This window comes from Pseudorca crassidens, chromosome 4 (assembly GCF_039906515.1).
Source record: "Pseudorca crassidens isolate mPseCra1 chromosome 4, mPseCra1.hap1, whole genome shotgun sequence".
Lineage (NCBI taxonomy): Eukaryota > Metazoa > Chordata > Mammalia > Artiodactyla > Delphinidae > Pseudorca > Pseudorca crassidens.
The window spans coordinates 70,444,105-70,461,507 of record NC_090299.1 but is presented as its reverse complement, the minus strand read 5'-3'; the positions used below and the strand labels follow the sequence as shown (position 1 = coordinate 70,461,507).

At 40.8% G+C, this 17,403-nt stretch overlaps 1 protein-coding gene across 2 annotated transcripts in view; it reads left to right on the top strand.

Annotated features, from left to right (window-relative positions):
• Positions 1-17,403, top strand: part of CORIN (corin, serine peptidase) — a 251,717-nt gene that overhangs the window by 98,374 nt on the left and 135,940 nt on the right. The gene's annotated exons all lie outside the window — the stretch shown is intronic.

The window sequence follows — 17,403 nt, the reverse complement described above, 5'->3', positions numbered from 1 at the left end:
ATTCTGCCAACTTCTGAACTTGATATCAATCGAATCGTACAGTATGCATGCCTTTTGTGTTGAACTTCATTTGCTCAACATTATGTTTGAGAGGTTCACTGTATTTTCATCTTCTTGTGGTTCATTCATTCTCATTTTTATGGTATTCTAATATATTTTCCATCACAGTATATTTTTCTGTTCTACTGTTGATAGACATTTGAGTTGTTTCCAGCTACTGTGAATGGTGATGCCGTGACTATTCTTGTACATGTCTTTGATGGAACATGGTTATGTATTTGTTCAGCAAAAAAGTTTTTTAAAGTGGTTGTTTCAATTTATACTTCTCCCAGCTGCGGGTGAAAGTTGCAGTTGCTTCAGATCCTCCCCAACACTTGGTATTGCCAGTCTTTTTCATTTTAGCAATTCTGATGATAGTATTGTGGTATCTCTTTGCATTTTAAGTGGAATTTTCCTAATGAATTGGATTGAATTTTCAAAATGTTTTGGTTACTTAAATATCCTTTTCTGTGAAGTGCAAGAAACTTAAGTGCAAGTGTCAAAATATTTTGCCCATTTTTTTTTTTTTTTGCGGTACGTGGGCCTCTCACTGTTGTGGCCTCTCCCGTTGCGGAGCACAGGCTCTGGACGCGCAGGCTCAGTGGCCATGGCTCACGGGCCCAGCCGCTCCACGGCATGTGGGATCTTCCCGGACCGGGGCACGAACCCGCGTCCCCTGCATCGGCAGGCGGACTCTCAACCACTGCTCCACCAGGGAAGCCCTTGCCCATTTTTGATTGGGTAGTTTGTCTTTTTATTCTCGACTTGTGGTTCTTTAGGCATTCTGGATATAAGTCATCTGTTGGATATATGTACTCTCTGTGTGGCTTGCCTTTCCTTTCTTTTATTATGTCTGTTATGGAATAGAAGGTTTTAATTTTAATGGGTCTACATTATCAAGATTTTCTGATCCTCAGTTTTCTAGACTCTCCTGGTACAGTATGTAAGAACCTCTTTCTAAATTATGAGGAAGGCCCTTTGGCTTTCACACATGAGTTACAGTTGCCTGGAGCTTTGAGTTATCTTTTTCTAGGAAATTGAGCTTAGCTGAAAGCCATCCAAGTCACTGTCCTTATAGTTACTTCTCAAACACTTGGTAAATTACCCCATTCAGTGCATTCCTTTCCATAGGTGGACTATTCCAATTCACCTCTGTTAAGGGTTTTAGCAGTTGGACCACCCCCTTATACCAGGGCTTGTCTATCTCTACCTTCCATCAACGATGGCAACTTCGCTGCCATCCCAGCAGTGAGTAATCCAGATCAATAACCCCATCGTATCCCCTGCTTTCTTGGACCACTTCTGCAACTGTCACAAGCTGGGTCTTCCAGAAGCAGCCACTGAGATGGGGTTTGTTGTACAGGGTATTTATTAAGTATCAGCACTTGTAAAGGAGGGAGAGAAAGCAGGATTGGGTAGAGGTAGAAGTTGAAATGTGATCCAGGCACACTGAAGCTTGGCTAAATCCACGGGGAGCTCTGGGGCACATGTGGCCTGAAGGAGTTGTTCCACGTTGGGTCCAGACAGCCGGGTCTTTATATCCCCACAATCAGCCACTGGTTGTGGTCCTTCCTGGGAAGGGTGTGCCCTTGGGTGAGGCAGCTCTCTGCAGTTGAGGCTAAACTTGAAGGATCTAAAGGCTGTTGGCTGACAGCAGGGGGCAACAGGGCAGACACGTAGAGTGGGAACAGACCACTTTGATCCAGTCAGAGACTGAGCTGGTTTTGCTTGTTGTTTATAAGGAGTGTTGGTAAGGCTCCATCTCTCTCTGGTTTGTTTCCATTCTGAGGGTGCACTTCTCCAGTGAGCCTTACTGCGAAACCAAGGTGTTTACTGCCTTCTGCTCCTCCTTGGCGGTCCCTAGTGGTAATGTTTTCCTTCTCAGAATAAGATTGCTGGATTTCCACTCGGCTTTGCAGAGGTTTTCTACCCTTTAGTTTCTTGCTCTTTACCGTAAATGCCTTGAGGGGAAATCCTTCCGTGTGACAGGCCCACTTCTCTGTGTCTCCGTCCCCACTACGTCCTTGGCCCATTGATACCCTGCTCCTCTGGCAGCACCAAAACTCTGATTTTGTCTCTCCACCCCCCTGGGATTGCCGAAAGCTCTACTGGCTTCTCTCCCTCTTTGAAGTGGCCCTGTGTCCAGGTTCTCAGTTTCTAGCACCATGCCAAGAATTGGCAAGATCCAAGGGGAAAAAGCATCCATAGAATGTAGACTGTTTGTTCTACACTTGTCTTCTCTCTGGGATCTCAGCCACTTACCTCCTGATGGTCGCATCAGCTCTCAGAGGCCTTTGAACAGATGTTTCTTGTGCTTTATCTGGCTTTTCTACTTTGACTTGATGGGGGTTGGCACTGACTTATCACAGGTTACTACCTCCTAGCCAAAAGTAGAAGTTTGTTTAATTTCTTGTTCACACACTGTTTAGTGGAGGTCTGCTGCTAAATTACGATTCCCTCCAAAAGATTGTATATAGCACTAAGCCACCAGAAGGATGAGTGAGTGTATCTGAAAGAGAAGCCCCTTGATTCTTTTCTTTTTCAGCTACATTTGCCCCTGTTTTGATAAGAACACTTTATTAGTGCTCATTTGGAAAATGTTGCCTGCTGATACAGGATTTAAGAATCCACTGAGAAAATTTGAAAATAAAAAACATCATCAGTATTCCTTAACACGATGGTCCAAAAGTATCAGTTCTTAAAGATCAAAGTAACATCAGTATTCTTTAATAGCTCCAGATGAAATGCCACCTCACATAGGTTCCCCAAATATCAGAAGATAGTACAAATCTTCTGATCTTGGAAAAGATTGATGACTTTGGAAAAGATCTTGGAAGATTGATGAAACATTTATATTAAAAAACTTACGTTTTAAGAGAACAGACATTTCCTAAGTACACTCATCTGAGATTCTCTATTTGTCAGTCTTTTTTTATAATTCTTGATTGTACTATATTTTCCCATGTAGAATTAATTCTCTGAAAATGGGTCTGATAATTGGTGTTTGATGCAATATTTTCCTAGAATTTGAAATAATTTTTCTGTCTCATGCTTGATGGATAAGCAGGATGCTGACCATCATAGATGTATTCATAGGTCATGTGCTAGGGAGAAAGCTACTGTTAACTGTGATCTTTGTGTAAGCATAAGAATATAATTTCTAGGGACTTCCCTGGTAGTCCAGTGGTTAAGACTCTGCGCTTCCACTGCAGGGGGCACGGGTTCGATCCCTGGTCGGGGAACTAAGATCCTACATGCCACACAGCACAGCTAAAAAAAAAAAAAATATATATATATATATATATTATAATATCATCTTAATCATATAAGGGTTTATGCTGTAGGGCCAGTTATGAATATAACTAATGAAGTCCTTTTCTCATTTTTTCATTTATTCAGTAAATATTCATTGAGTACCTACTCAGTTCTGAGCATTATTCCAGGTAATCTGAAAAAATTAATTACAATGACCATAATATTGGTTTACATCCATCTAGTGTGGATGGATGACTGTTATTATGTCTGTTATGGAATGACTTTGCAGCCTTTGACTTTGCAGAGATGACTTTGCAGCCTCCACCTGGGAACATTTGGCAATGTCTGTGAACATTTTGGTTGTCACAACTCTGGGGACAGAAAGAGTTGCTACTGGCATTTAGCAGGTAGAGACCCACTGTGCTGTTAAACATCCTGCAATGCACAGGGCAGCTTCCCACAGCAAAAATCTGTGTGGTCCCAAATGTCAATAGTGCTGCTTTTGAGAAACCCTGGTTTGGGCTTGATGCTTTGCAAGGTACTTTCTAGTAGTAGTAGTAATAATAATAATAGTAATACCTATCATGCTTCCTACCTTTAAGGAGTGTTAAACCTAATCTGGTATACCTATATGTGAGAAACAACGTAAAAAGAACATTAGTGACTCCATCCAAACACGCTGTCAGACAGAAACTATAGAGGAACACAGGTTAAATGTCAATGGAGCAGAAGTAGAGTCAATCACATAAAGGAGTTCTGGATGTGTGAAAGAGGAAGGGTCCCACTTGGCACAGAGGAAGCGGAGAGGTGTTCTGGGGTAGGCATTCAGCACTGTGAACCTGTATTGGGTGACAGGTGCCAACTTAGCCCGTGAAACAAATGATGATTAAAAGTTGACTCCCATCTTAGTCTTCTCCTTCCAGCTTGTCAAATCATTTGCCCCAAGAAAACAGTAACCCCCTTTTACATTATGGACCCCATTCTCCTTTCCAAAGTGCTTTCACAGCTGTTAGCTCACTTTGCTTCCAGAGTAAATCTCTGAGGTATGATCATCTTCATTTTATAAATTAGGAAACTGAGGTTCAGGAAGATAATTCCAAAGTTGTTTTAAATCAGTCCCCCTGGCTCTGTCTTCATCCTGGGACCATCCTGGGATTCAATTCTTAATCCTTGAATGCTACCCTCTGTTACAGCCCCCTTCTCACAAGAGTTTTCAAAATGTCTTTTCAGACTGAGTCAAGCCAAAACTCACAACTTTGTAACAGCTGCTTTTCCCAGCTCACAGCTCTGTAAATTCAATTCATCTTCTCATAGCATCTTTTAAATCAGTCATAACTCCAAAGATATTTTGTTTTCATACAGAAGGATACCCAGTCGTCTTATCCTTTCTATCTTATATTGATGCCAGCTCCTGTAAAGTAAATAATGTGCTAACGTGATAGTGCTGTGGGAACTATTCTTCAGAGGTTTTTAAAATAAACATTTGTACAGGTTTCCGTAGTTGAGTTGTGAGAACTCAGAGAGCTAAAAGTCAAGGTCCATCAGTCATTCTGAGCTTTCTGACTAATCCTTTACCTTGTCTGAAATCGTATATGGAAAGTCGTTAAGAAATAGTTTTTCTGTGGGTCTAAAGAGATCTCTGCTGCCATGAAAGAAACTTCAGCTATTCATTCTTTCATTTTCCTCTTCCTTTTCCTAGTATCTTATTTGCTTTCCTAGCTTTGGTTGCTGAGAGCAACCACTTCAGTGTATTAGCAGCAAAATTGTAGTCTCAAGATCTTGGTGAAATATATACTCTGAATTTCTCCTATTGAATTGTGAATTCACTCGGGAAAATTATTCAGTACTCTTTCTTTGAGGTACTTAGTATCAGTATTTTGCCAGAGATAGATGATTATAGATAGCATGGTGGAGTTACTAAAATCTAGCCATGCACTTTTCATTCCAATGAACAGTCAAATATAATGAGGTTTTCCTAGAACTTCAAATTTCCCAACATGTATAATTTTAAATTATTTAAAATTTAAATTATAAAAACATTTTCTTTCTTCCATATGTAGATGCTTCTTTAAGGGCACCAAACTTAGATCTGAAGACTTGTTTTTCAAGCCCTGGCTATTTTATTTAATAACTGTGTGGTCTTCAGCAAGTTTCTTAAACCCTTTTTGCTTCTCTTTCCTCACTTTTACAATAGGAATAATAATACCTGGGGGAAGGGGTAGAACAGTTTTATGGGGTAAATGAGGTAATGTATTTGAAAGAATTTTGGAAGCCATAATGCATTATGCAAATGTAAGTGCTTCCATCCAACAAACATTTAGACGCATGTTCTATGGACCACATAGTTCACCAGGAACTGGAAAGGGAAGACTGCATGCATATGTTTAAAGTGCTCATAGGTCAGTGGAGAGATAGACAGATAAGCACAGAGGCAGAGCCTGAGACAAGGATTTGAGCACAAATCTTATATTTGGGAAAGGCATGGAAGAGTGGAGGAGTGGGATGGTGGTTCAGGGAAAGGATGGTGGCCACTAAAGGTAAAGTAAATCCAGCTACCATTGTGGGTAACTGGAGCTTAATTTCACAGGCAAATATGGGAACTAGTGCATAACATATGACTCAGAACTACCCCACTGGAGGGGTGAGGTAGCTGGGGGATGCCCTTCCTTCCTTTAGCCTTTGAAACTGATAGATCTACTATAGCCCATAAATACTATGTTCTATAGGAGCAGAGACATGGGATTGTGCAGAAGGAAATACAATACTTGGCTGTGCCCTGCAGTGGAAGGCTTTCATCCTTGATGATTTCTCCTTCATCGATAGCACTCTCTTTTCTTTTGGTTTCTAAAACACTGCTCTGTTTTGGTCAGGTTTCTACCACTCTGGCCACACTCTCGTCTATCCTTTTCTTCTCCTGACCCCTTAAATATTGGTATTCCACGGGATTCTAGTCTCAACCCTCTTTCCTCAACATACTATACATTTTCTCTGGGAAACCTCATACTTGATTGTGGCCATGTAAGTACTGATGACTCTTTGTTTTGTTTTTTTTTTTAGTACTGATGACTCTTAAATCTGTATTTCATCCCCAATTTTATTCCACTTCCCCGAGCTTCTGACTCATATCCAAAGTCCTTGCTCCAAACTCTCAAGCAAAGCTACTGTTTTCCAGGTCGCCAGGGATCGTCATGAATGTTGCTGAATTCCATGGGAAGTTCTCACTTTTCCCCTGACTGTACATCCTGCAGCATTTGCCACATTTAATCACTCCCTCCTCCCAAGATAAACTCTCTAGGCTTCCAGGTAGGTCTTCCTTCTACTTTGGCCACTTACTTTCAGCCTCGTTTGATGTTTCCTCCTCGTATCTCTCTAAAAGGTGGTGTGTCCCAGGGCTCAGTCCTTGGATCTCTCCTCTTTTTGGTGACCTAATTTAGGCTCATGACTTGAGATACCACCAGGCACTGACATCTACCAATGTGCGTCTCAAGCCTGCACAGCTTCTGAACTCTGGACTTGCATACACACGTATGCTTGTGGTACACACACGCACACACACCACCTTCTAGTTATTTCCACTTGAGTGTCTACAAGGTGTGTCAAGCATAACAGTTACTACCCTGGTATTGCCCCACACCTGCTGCTCTCCCAGCCCTCCCCATCTTAGTAAATAACAACTTCATTCTTCCGGTTGCTCCAGCCAAAGACCTTGGGTTGTCCTTTACTCTTCTTTTTCTCCTCCATACCATAACTGATCTGTCAGAAATCTTAACCATCTCTCCTGTCAAAACATACACATAATCCAGCCGGTGCTCACCACCTCCACAGCCACTACCTGGCTCAAGTCACCTCAACTCCTGCCTGGATTATCCTTCCAGCTCCTTATTAGCAACCTTGCTGCATCCCTATGCCCCGGCAGGCTATTCTCCATAGAGAAGCAAAAGGGATCTTTTAAATGTTCACATCTCTCCTCTCCAAGTTTTCCCATCTCCCTCAGTATAAAAACCATCATCCATACAACCTTCAGGGCCCTCAGTCAGTATCATTGCATCACACAACTCCAGGGGAGCATCAGTCATGCAGAATTCAAGGTGAACAACCTCCTGGAGTTGTACAACTGCCCTACATTATCTGGCCCCCATCACCTCTCTGACTTCTCTCTGATAACTTGCCTTTTAGCTCTTAAGGCTCCCACTACTCTGCCTGCTTTGCTCTTCCCCCGGAGATCCCCTTTCAGTTCTTTTAAGCACCTGTCTGTTGGGCTGTAACATAGGGCATGTTAGGGACAGTGGCCAAAGATGAGGGAAGGAAGAGAAACTATGTGAGTCATGGTTATCATTATTGTTGTGGTTATTTGGGCGGTGATAGAGCTGAAGACTTGGAAGAATTCTTAATAAACTGCATGACAACTTGTCTGGTACTTGAATTTCATTTGGCTGTGAATTGACACTTGAAGGTTTTAAAAATCATTTAATGTCCCTAATAACTTCTTTCCCTCTGTGAACCATGAGAAATGCTCATCTTCTGGATTTCCAGTGTTTTTCTGTGAGAGCCACAGCCTTGTTTTCACTTCGCTCTGCCACATGCCTAGCATAAAGTAGCAGTGCCAAACAAAACAGATTTCTTGTGGAACCTAAATACTACCTGTTCTCTTTGGGCTCAGTAGTTTCTTGTTTATAGATCATTTGAGATTAGGTTTCTATTTTCTGCCAGATACTGCTTTGGTTGCGGTGGCACAGTGGTTCCTAAAACTGAAATATAGGGCTTCCCTGGTGGCGCAGTGGTTGAGAGTCTGCCTGCCGATGCAGGGGACACGGGTTCATGCCCCAGTCCGGGAAGATCCCACATGCCGCGGAGCGGCTGGGCCCGTGAGCCATGGCTGCTGAGCCTGCGCATCCAGAGCCTGTGCTCCGCAACGGGAGAGGCCACAACAGTGAGAGGCCCCTGTACCGCAAAAAAAAAAAAAAAAAAACCTGAAATATAGAGGTGTCCTTTCCTCACCTGCATTCATTCATTCTTACTCTCTTTTCAAGTTAGCTGCATGGCTTAGAGGTTGAGAACTCAGAAACCCAACATCACAGGTTGATCCCTGTGCATCTTACAGAATATTATTTCTTTCAGCGGCTGGAGACCAAGGACATTCACGTTTTGTTCAGCATTGTGCCTTGCAATCAGAAATTTACATTGGTGGTCTTACTGATTACAATAAAATGCAGGAATTTTTAGCAACAAAGCAAAAGTCTGATTTTTTCAATTTATGTAACTATAAACTCATAGCTCTAGGCCTATTTTGGTCAAAAAGCAGTCTGACCACTCCAACAAGAATGCCAGTAATTCACATCCTGAACAATTCAAAACATCATCTATTTTAATTCTATATTCAACTTTATATCCCCATGGTGGTCAAGTTAATCATAGCAGATACATCTTTGTAGAACCAGGTAGTTGGGTTTTTTTTGTTGTTGTTGTTTTTTATTAATTTATTTTTGCTGTGTTGGGTCTTCATTTCTGTGCGAGGGCTTTCTCTAGTTGTGGCAAGCGGGGGCCACTCTTCATCGCGGTGCGCGGGCCTCTCACTATCGCGGCCTCTGTTGTTGCGGAGCACAGGCTCCAGGCACTCAGGCTCAGTAGTTGTGGCTTATGAGCCTAGTTGCTCCACGGCATGTGGGATCCTCCCAGACCAGGGCCTGAACCCGTGTCCCCTGCATTAGCAGGCAGATTCTCAACCACTGCGCCACCAGGGAAGCCCCATGTTTTGTTTTGTTTTTTTTTAAGAAAACTGCCTTTATTCTATTAGTAGTTGGAAAAATTAACTGGTACAAAAAAAAGAGTTTAGTCACCTGGAGAGGAGAGGGAAACCGAGGGCGACCCAGGTCTGGTGAGTCCTCTGGGAGGGAACCTGGATACAGTAAGAAAGAGCACTGTGAACTAGAGCCAGACCCTGCCGTCCAGGTGAGACAGGTTATGCCACCTTCTGAAGTGTCTAAGTGCCTCAGGCATAAAACCAAACTCCTATTTACTTAGCCCAGCTCTGGGCAAGGGGGTACTGGAATAAGTGGGGCCGAAAAGGGGTGACGTGACCATTTTTTAATCAGAGAAACTGACAAAACGGGAATTTAAAAAATGAATTTTCCATCTGACTTTATTTTCAAATATGCTTTCGTTTTAAAAAAACAAAAAACAATACACTTTCTGTGGGGATGACAAATATCAGTATTCGGAAATCCAATTGTACAAAACATACCACATCTAGTCTGGTGTAGATATATTTATTTTTGGTAACATACATTAAGCGGCACTAAATACACTGGTTGGGTTTTTTTTTCACATAATAAAAATATTACCTTAGTTCTGCTTCATATTTGTCTCCAAAAAATTCCCAAGATTGGATACTACCTATGTCCTTTTGGTGGGCATAACTCCTTAAGCTTAATCAGTTTTTCTTGAAATTGAGCTACAGTGATGTGGCAATTTCCTGGTAATTCAGATATCCTAGCGTTTGAACTCTACACTCTCTGCCACCCACTGAAACTAATGCGTGATTCAGAATTATCACATCAAAGTCTGAATCTCTTCTGAAATTGTGACTTCATTATGCCAAATAGCATCACGATCTTCATAACTTAAATTCCATTGAGCTCAGCAATTGGGAAGTAATTGCGATCTCCATTTTCATCTGCTCAATCCATATGTTTATTTTGTGTCTGAACCCCTGTGCACATTTAAACAAAATAAGCAAGATTCTTATTGAGGAAGCAGTGTAACGTAGTATTTAGAGGTATGGTCTTCTAAATATTTTTGCTTGTGTAACCCTAAAAGGACTTTGAAAAGTTATATACCCCTCGCACAATGTTATCAATAAGTTAATATCTTTTAAAATTTAAATAATGAATGTAAATAGTTGACAAAGAACACGATCTAAAGAATATTATAATAATCGACATTTTATTTTATTTTTTAACATCTTTGTTGGCATATAGTTGCTTTACAATGTTGTGTTAGTTTCTGCTGTTTTATAACAGAGTGAATCAGCTATATGTATACATATATCCCCATATACCCTCCCTCTTGCATCTCCCTCCCACCCTCTCTTTCCCACCCCTCTAGGTGGTCACAAAGCACTGAGCTGATCTGCCCATGTGATGCAGCTGCTTCCCACTAGCTATCTATTTCACATTTGGTAGTGTATATATGTCCATGCCACTCTCTCACTTCGTCCCAGCTCACCCTTCCCCCTCCCCGTGTCCTCAAGTCCATTCTCTACATCTACGTCTTTATTCCTGTCCTGCCCCTAGGTTCATCAGACCATTATTTTTTTAGATGCCATATATATGTGTTAGAATACGGTATTTGTTTTTCTCTTTCTGACTTCACTCTGTATGACAGACTCTAGATCCATCCTCCTCACTACAAATAACTCAATTTCGTTCCTTTTTATGGATAATAATCCATTGTATATATGTGCCATATCTTCTTTATCCATTAATCTGGCGATGGACACTTAAGTTGTTTCCATGTCCTGGCTATTTTAAATAGTGCTGCAATGAACATTGGGATACATGAATCTTTTTGAATTATGGTTTTCTCAGGATATATGCCCAATAGTGGGATTGCTGGGTCATATGGTAGTTCTACTTTTAGTTTTTTAAGGAATCTCCATACTGTTCTCCATAGTGGCTGTATCAATTGACATTCCCACCAACAGTGCAAGAGGATTCCCTTTTCTCCACACCCTCTCTAGCGTTTATTGTTTGTAGATTTTTTGATGATGACCATTCTGACTGGTGTGAGGTGATACCTCATTGTAGTTTTGATTTGCATTTCTCTAACGATTAGTGATGTTGAGTACCCCTTCATGTGTTTGTTGGCAATCTGTATATCTTCTTTGGAGAAATGTCTGGTTAGGTCTTCTGCCCATTTTTGGATTGGGTTGTTTGTTTTTTTGATATTGAGCTGCATGAGCTACTTGTATATTTTGGAGATTAATCCTTTGTCAGTTGTTTCATTTGCAAATATTTTGTCCCATTCTGAGGGTTGTCCTTTCGTCTTGTTTATGGTTTCCTTTGCTGTGCAAAAGGCTTTAAGTTTCATTAGGTCCCATTTGTTTATTTTTGGTTTTATTTCCACTTCTCTAGGAGGTGGGTCAAAAAGGATCGTGCTGTGATTTATGTTATAGAGTGTTCTGCCTATGTTTTCCTCTAAGAGTTTTATAGTGTCTGGCTTTACATTTAGGTCTTTAATACATTTTGAGTTTATTTTTGTGTATGGTGTTAGGAAGTGTTCTAATTTCATTCTTTCACATGTACCTGTCCAGTTTTCCAAGCACCACTTATTGAAGAGGCTGTCTTTTCTCCATTGTAAATTATTGCCTCCTTTATCAAAAATAAGGTGACCATATGTGCATGGGTTTATCCCTGGGCTTTCTGTCCTGTTCGATTGATCTCTATTTTGTTTTTGTGCCAGTACCATACTGTCTTGATTACTGTAGCTTTGTAGTATAGTCTGAATTCAGGGAGCTTGATTCCTCCAGCTCTGTTTTTCGTTCTCAAGATTGCTTTGGCTATTCGGGGTCTTTTGTGTTTCCATACAAATTGTGAAACTTTTTGTTCTAGTTGTGTGAAAAATGCCATTGGTAGTTTGATAGATATTTCATTGAAGCTATAGATTGCTTTGGGTACTAGAGTCATTTTCACAATGTTGATTCTTCCAATCCAAGAACATGGTATATCTCTCCATCTGTTTGTATCATCTTTAATTTCTTTCATCAGTGTCTTATAGTTTTCTGCATACAGGTCTTTTGTCTCCTTAGGTAGGTTTATTCCTAGATATTTTATTCTTTTTGTTGCAGTGGTAAATGGGAGTGTGTCCTTAATTTCTCTTTCAGATTTTTCATCATTAGTGTATAGGAATGCAAGAGATTTCTGTGCATTAATTTTGTGTCCTGCTACTTTACCCGATTCATTGATTAGCTCTGGTAGTTTTCTGGTAGCATCTTTAGGATTCTCTATGTATAGTATCATGTAATCTGCAAAGAGTGACAGCTTTACTTCTTCTCTTACAACTTCAGTTCCTTTTGTTTCTTTCTCTTCTCTGATTGCTGTGGGTAGAACTTCCAAAACTATGTTGAGTAATAGTTGTAAGAGTGGGCAACCTTATCTTGTTCCTGATCTTAGTGGAAATGGTTTCAGTTTTTCACCGTTGAGATCAGGTTGGCTGTGGGTTTGTCATATATGGCCTTTATTATGTTGAGGTAAGTTCCCTCTATGCCTACTTCCTGGAGAGTTTTTATCATAAATGGGTGTTGAATTTTGTCGAAAGCTTTTTCTGCATCTATTGAGATGATCATATGGTTTTTCTCCTTCAGTTTGTTAATATGGTTTATCACATTGATTGATTTGCATGTATTGAAGAATCCTTGCATTCCTGGGATAAACCCCACTTGATCATGGTATATGATCCTTTTAATGTGCTGTTGAATTCTGTTTGCTAGAATTTTGTTGAGGATTTTTGCATCTACGTTTATCAGTGATATTGGCTTGTAGTTTTCTTTCTTTGTGACATCTTTGTTTGGTTTTGGTATCAGGGTGATGGTGGCCTCGTAGAATGAGTTTGGGAGTGTTCCTCCCTCTGCTTTATTTTGGAAGAGTTTGAGAAGGATAGGTGTTCGCTGTTCTCTATATGTTTGATAGAATTCACCTGTGAAGCGATCTGGTACTGGGCTTTTGTTTGTTGGAAGACTTTTAATCACAGTTTCAATTTCATTACTTGTGATTGTTCTGTTTATATTTTCTATTTCTTCCTGATTCAGTCTTGGAAGTTTGTGCATTTCTAAGAATTTGTCCATTTCTTCCAGGTTGTCCATTTACTTGGCATATAGTTGCTCGCACTAATCCCTCATGATTCTTTGTATTTCTCCAGTGTCAGTTTTTACTTCTTTTTCATTTTTAATGCTGGTGATTTGAGTCTTCTCCCTGTTTTTCTTGATGAGTCTGGCTAGTGATTTATCATTTTGTTTATCTTCTCAAAGAACCAACTTTTAGTTTTATTGATCTTTGCTGTCATTTCCTTCATTAATTTTTCATTTAGTTCTGATCTGATATTTATGATTTCTTTCCTTCTGCTAATTTTGGTTTATTTTTGTACTTTCTCTAATTGCTTTAGGTGTAAGGTTAGGTTATTTGAGATGTTTCTTGTTTCTTGAGGGAGGATTGTATTGCCATGAACTTCCCTGTTAAAACTGCTTTTGCTGCATCCCGTAGGTTTTGGGTCTTCATGTTTTCATTTTCATTTGTTTCTGGATTTTTTTTGATTTCCTCTTTGATTTTTTCAGTGATCTCTTGGTTATTTAGTAGCGTATTGTTTAGCCTCCATGTGTTTGTATTTTTTTACAGTTTTTTTTCCTGTAATTGATACCTAGTCTTATAGCGTTGTGGTCAGAAAAGATACTAGATACGATTTCAGTTTTCTTAAATTTACCAAGGCTTGATTTGTGACCCAACATACGATCTATCCTGGAGAATATTCCATGAGCACTTGAGAAGAAAGTGTATTCTGTTGTTTTTGGATGGAATGTCCTATAAATATCAATTAATTCCATCTGTTTAATTTGTCATTTAAAGCTTATGTTTCCTTGTTTATTTTCATTTTGGATGATCTGTCCATTGGTGAAAGTGGGGTGTTAAAGTCCCCTACTATTATTGTGTTACTGTCGATTTCCCCTTTTATGGCTGTTAGCATTTGCCTTATGTATTGAGGTGCTCCTATGTTGGGTGCATAAATATTTACAACTGTTATATCTTCTTGGATTGATTCCTTGATCATATGTAGTGTCCTTCTTTGTCTCTTGTAATAGTCTTTATTTTAAAGTCTATTTTGTCTGATATGAGAATTGCTGCTCCAGCTTTCTTTTGATTTCCATTTGTGTGGAATATCTTTTTCCATCCCCTCACTTTCAGTCTGTATGTGTCCCTAGGCATGAAGTGGGTCTCTGGTAGACAGCATATATACGGGTCTTGTTTTTATCCATTCAGCCAGTCTATGTCTTTTGGTTGGCGCATTTAATCAATTTACATTTAAGGTAATTATCGATATGTATGTTCCTATTCCCATTTTCTAAGTTGTTTGGGGTGTGTTATTGTAGATCTTTTCCTTCTCTTGTGTTTCCTAGAGAAGTTCCTTTTGCATTTGTTGTATAGCTGGTTTGGTGGTGCTGAATTCTCTTAGCTTTTGCTTGTCTGTAAAAGTTTTAATTTCTCTGTCAAATCTGAATGAGATCCTTGCTGTGTGAGTAATCTTGGTTGTAGGTTTTTTCCTTTCATCACTTTAAATATGTCCTGCCACTCCCTTCTGGCTTGCAGAGTTTCTGCTGAAAGATCAGCTGTTAACCTTATGGGGATTCCCCTGTATGTTATTTGTTGCTTTTCCCTTGCTGCTTTTGTGTTTAATTTTTGATAGTTTGATTAATATGTGTCTTGGCATGTTTCTCCTTGGATTTATCCTGTATGGGACTCTCTGTGCTTCCTGGACTTGATTGACTATTTCCTTTCCCATATTAAGGAAGTTTTCAATTATAATCTCTTCAGATATTTTCTCAGACCCTTTCTTTTTCTCTTCTTCTTCTGGCATCCCTATAATTCGAATGTTGGTACATTTAATGTTCTTCCAGAGGTCTCTGAGACTGTCCTCATTTCTTTTCATTCTTTTCATTCTTTTTCTGTATGCTGCTCTGCGGTAGTTATTTCCACTATTTTATCTTCCAGGTCACTTATCTGTTCTTCTGCCTCAGTTATTCTGCTATTGATTCCTTTTAGAGAATTTTTAATTTCATTTATTGTGTTGTTCATATTGTTTATTTGCTCTTTAGTTCTTCTAGGTCCTTGTTAATTGTTTCTTGTGTTTTCTCCATTCTATTTCCAAGATTTTGGATCATCTTTACTATCATTACTCTGAATTCTTTTTCGGGTAGACTGCCTATTTCCTCTTCATTTGTTAGGTCTGGTGGGTTTTTACCTTGCTCCTTCTTCTGCTGTGTATTTTTCTGTCTTCTCATTTTGCTTAACTTACTGTGTTTGGGGTCTCCTTTTCACATGCTGCAGTTTCGTAGTTCCTGTTGTTTTTGGTGTCTGCCCCCAGTGGGTAAGGTTGGTTCAGTGGGTTGTGTAGGCTTCCTAGTGGAAGGGACTGGTGCCTATGTTCTGATGGATGAGGCTGGATCTTGTTTTTTGGTGGGCAGGACTGTGTCCGGCAGTGTGTTTTGGGGTGTCTGTGACCTTATTATGATTTTAGGCAGCCTCTCTGCTAATGGTGGGGTTGTGATCCTGTCTTCCTTGTTGTTTGGCATAGGATGTCCAGCACTGTAGCTTGCTGGTCGTTTAGTTGATCTGGGTCTTAGTGTTGAGGTGGACATCTCTGGGACAGCTTTCGCCATTTGATATTACATGGAGCTGGGAGGTCTCTGGTGGTCCACTATCCTGAACTTGGTTCTCCCACCTAAGAAGCTCAGGCCTGACACCCAGCTGGAGCACCAAGACCCTGTCAAGACACAGCTCAGAAAAAAGGGAGAAAAGAAAAAAAGAAAGAAAAAGTAAAATAAAAAAGTTATTAAAATAAAATTATTAAAAATAAAAAATTAGTAAAAAATTTAAAAAAGAAAGAAAGTAGAGAGCAACCAAACCAATAAACAAATCCACCAATGATAACAAGTGCTAAAAACTATGCTAAAAAAAAAACGAACAAAAAAACTGGATAGACAGAACCCTAGGACAAATGGTAAAAGCAAAGCTCTACAGGCAAAATCACAGAAAGAAGCATACACATACACACTCACAAAAAGAGAAAAAGGAAAAGTATATATATATATGTGTATATATATGTATATATATATATGTATATATATATGCGTATATATATGTATATATATATATATGAAAAGGAAGAGAGCAACCAAATCAATAAACAAATCTACCAATTATAATAAGCTGTAAATACTAAACTAAGATAAACATAAAACCAGAGAGAAATTAGATACAGAAAGCAAACCCCAAGTCTACAGCTGCCCCCAAAGTCCACCACCTCAATTTTGAGATGATTCATTGTCTATTCAGGTATTCCACAGATGCCGGGTACATCAAGTTGATTGTGGAGATTTAACCTGCTGCTCCTGAGGCTGCTGGGAGAAATATCCCTTTCTCTTTGTTCACACAGCTCCTGGGGTTCAGCTTTGGATTTGGTCCTGCCTCTGTGTGTAGGTCACCTGAGGGCATCTGTTCCCCACCCAGACAGGAGGGGTTTAAAGGAGCAGCTGATTGGGGGGGCTCTGGCACACTCAGGCCGTGGGGAGGGAGGGTACGGAATGCGGGGCGAGCCTGCGGTGGCAGAGGCCGGTGTGACGTTGCAACAGCCTGAGGCGTGCCATGTGTTCTCCCGGGGACGTTGTCCCTGGATCACAGGACCCTGGCAGTGGCGGGCTGCACAGGCTCCTGGGAGGGGAGATGTGGACAGTGACCTGTGCTTGCACACAGGCTTCTTCGTGGCTGCAGTAGCAGCCATAGCATTTCATGCCCATCTCTGGTGTCCACGCTGATAGCCGTGGCTCGTGCCCGTCTCTGGAGCTCGTCTAGGCAGTGCTCTGAATCCCCTCTTCTCCTTCACCCCGAAACAATGGTCTCTTGCCTCTTAGGCAGCTTCAGACTTTTTCCTGGACTCCCTCCCGGCTAGCGGTGGCGCACGAGCCCCCTTCAAGCTGTGTTCATGCATCCAACCCCAGTCCTCTCTCTGGGATCTGATTCTGAATCCCGAGCCTCAGCCCCAGCCCCCACCTGCCCTGGTGGGTGAGCAGACAAGCCTCTCAGGCTGGTGAGTCCTGGTCGGCACCTATCTTCCATGCGGGAATCTCTCTGCTTTGCCCTCCGCGCCCCTGTTGCTGCGCTGTCCTCCGTGGCTCCAAAGCTTCCCCCCTCCGCCACCCGCAGTCTCCGCCCGCGAAGGGGCTTCCTAGTGTGTGGAAACTTCTCCTTCACAGCTCCCTCCTAGAGGTGCACGTCCCATCCCTATTCTTTTGTCTCTTTTTTTTCTTTTGCCCTACCCAGGTACGTGGGGAGTTTCTGCCAGCGT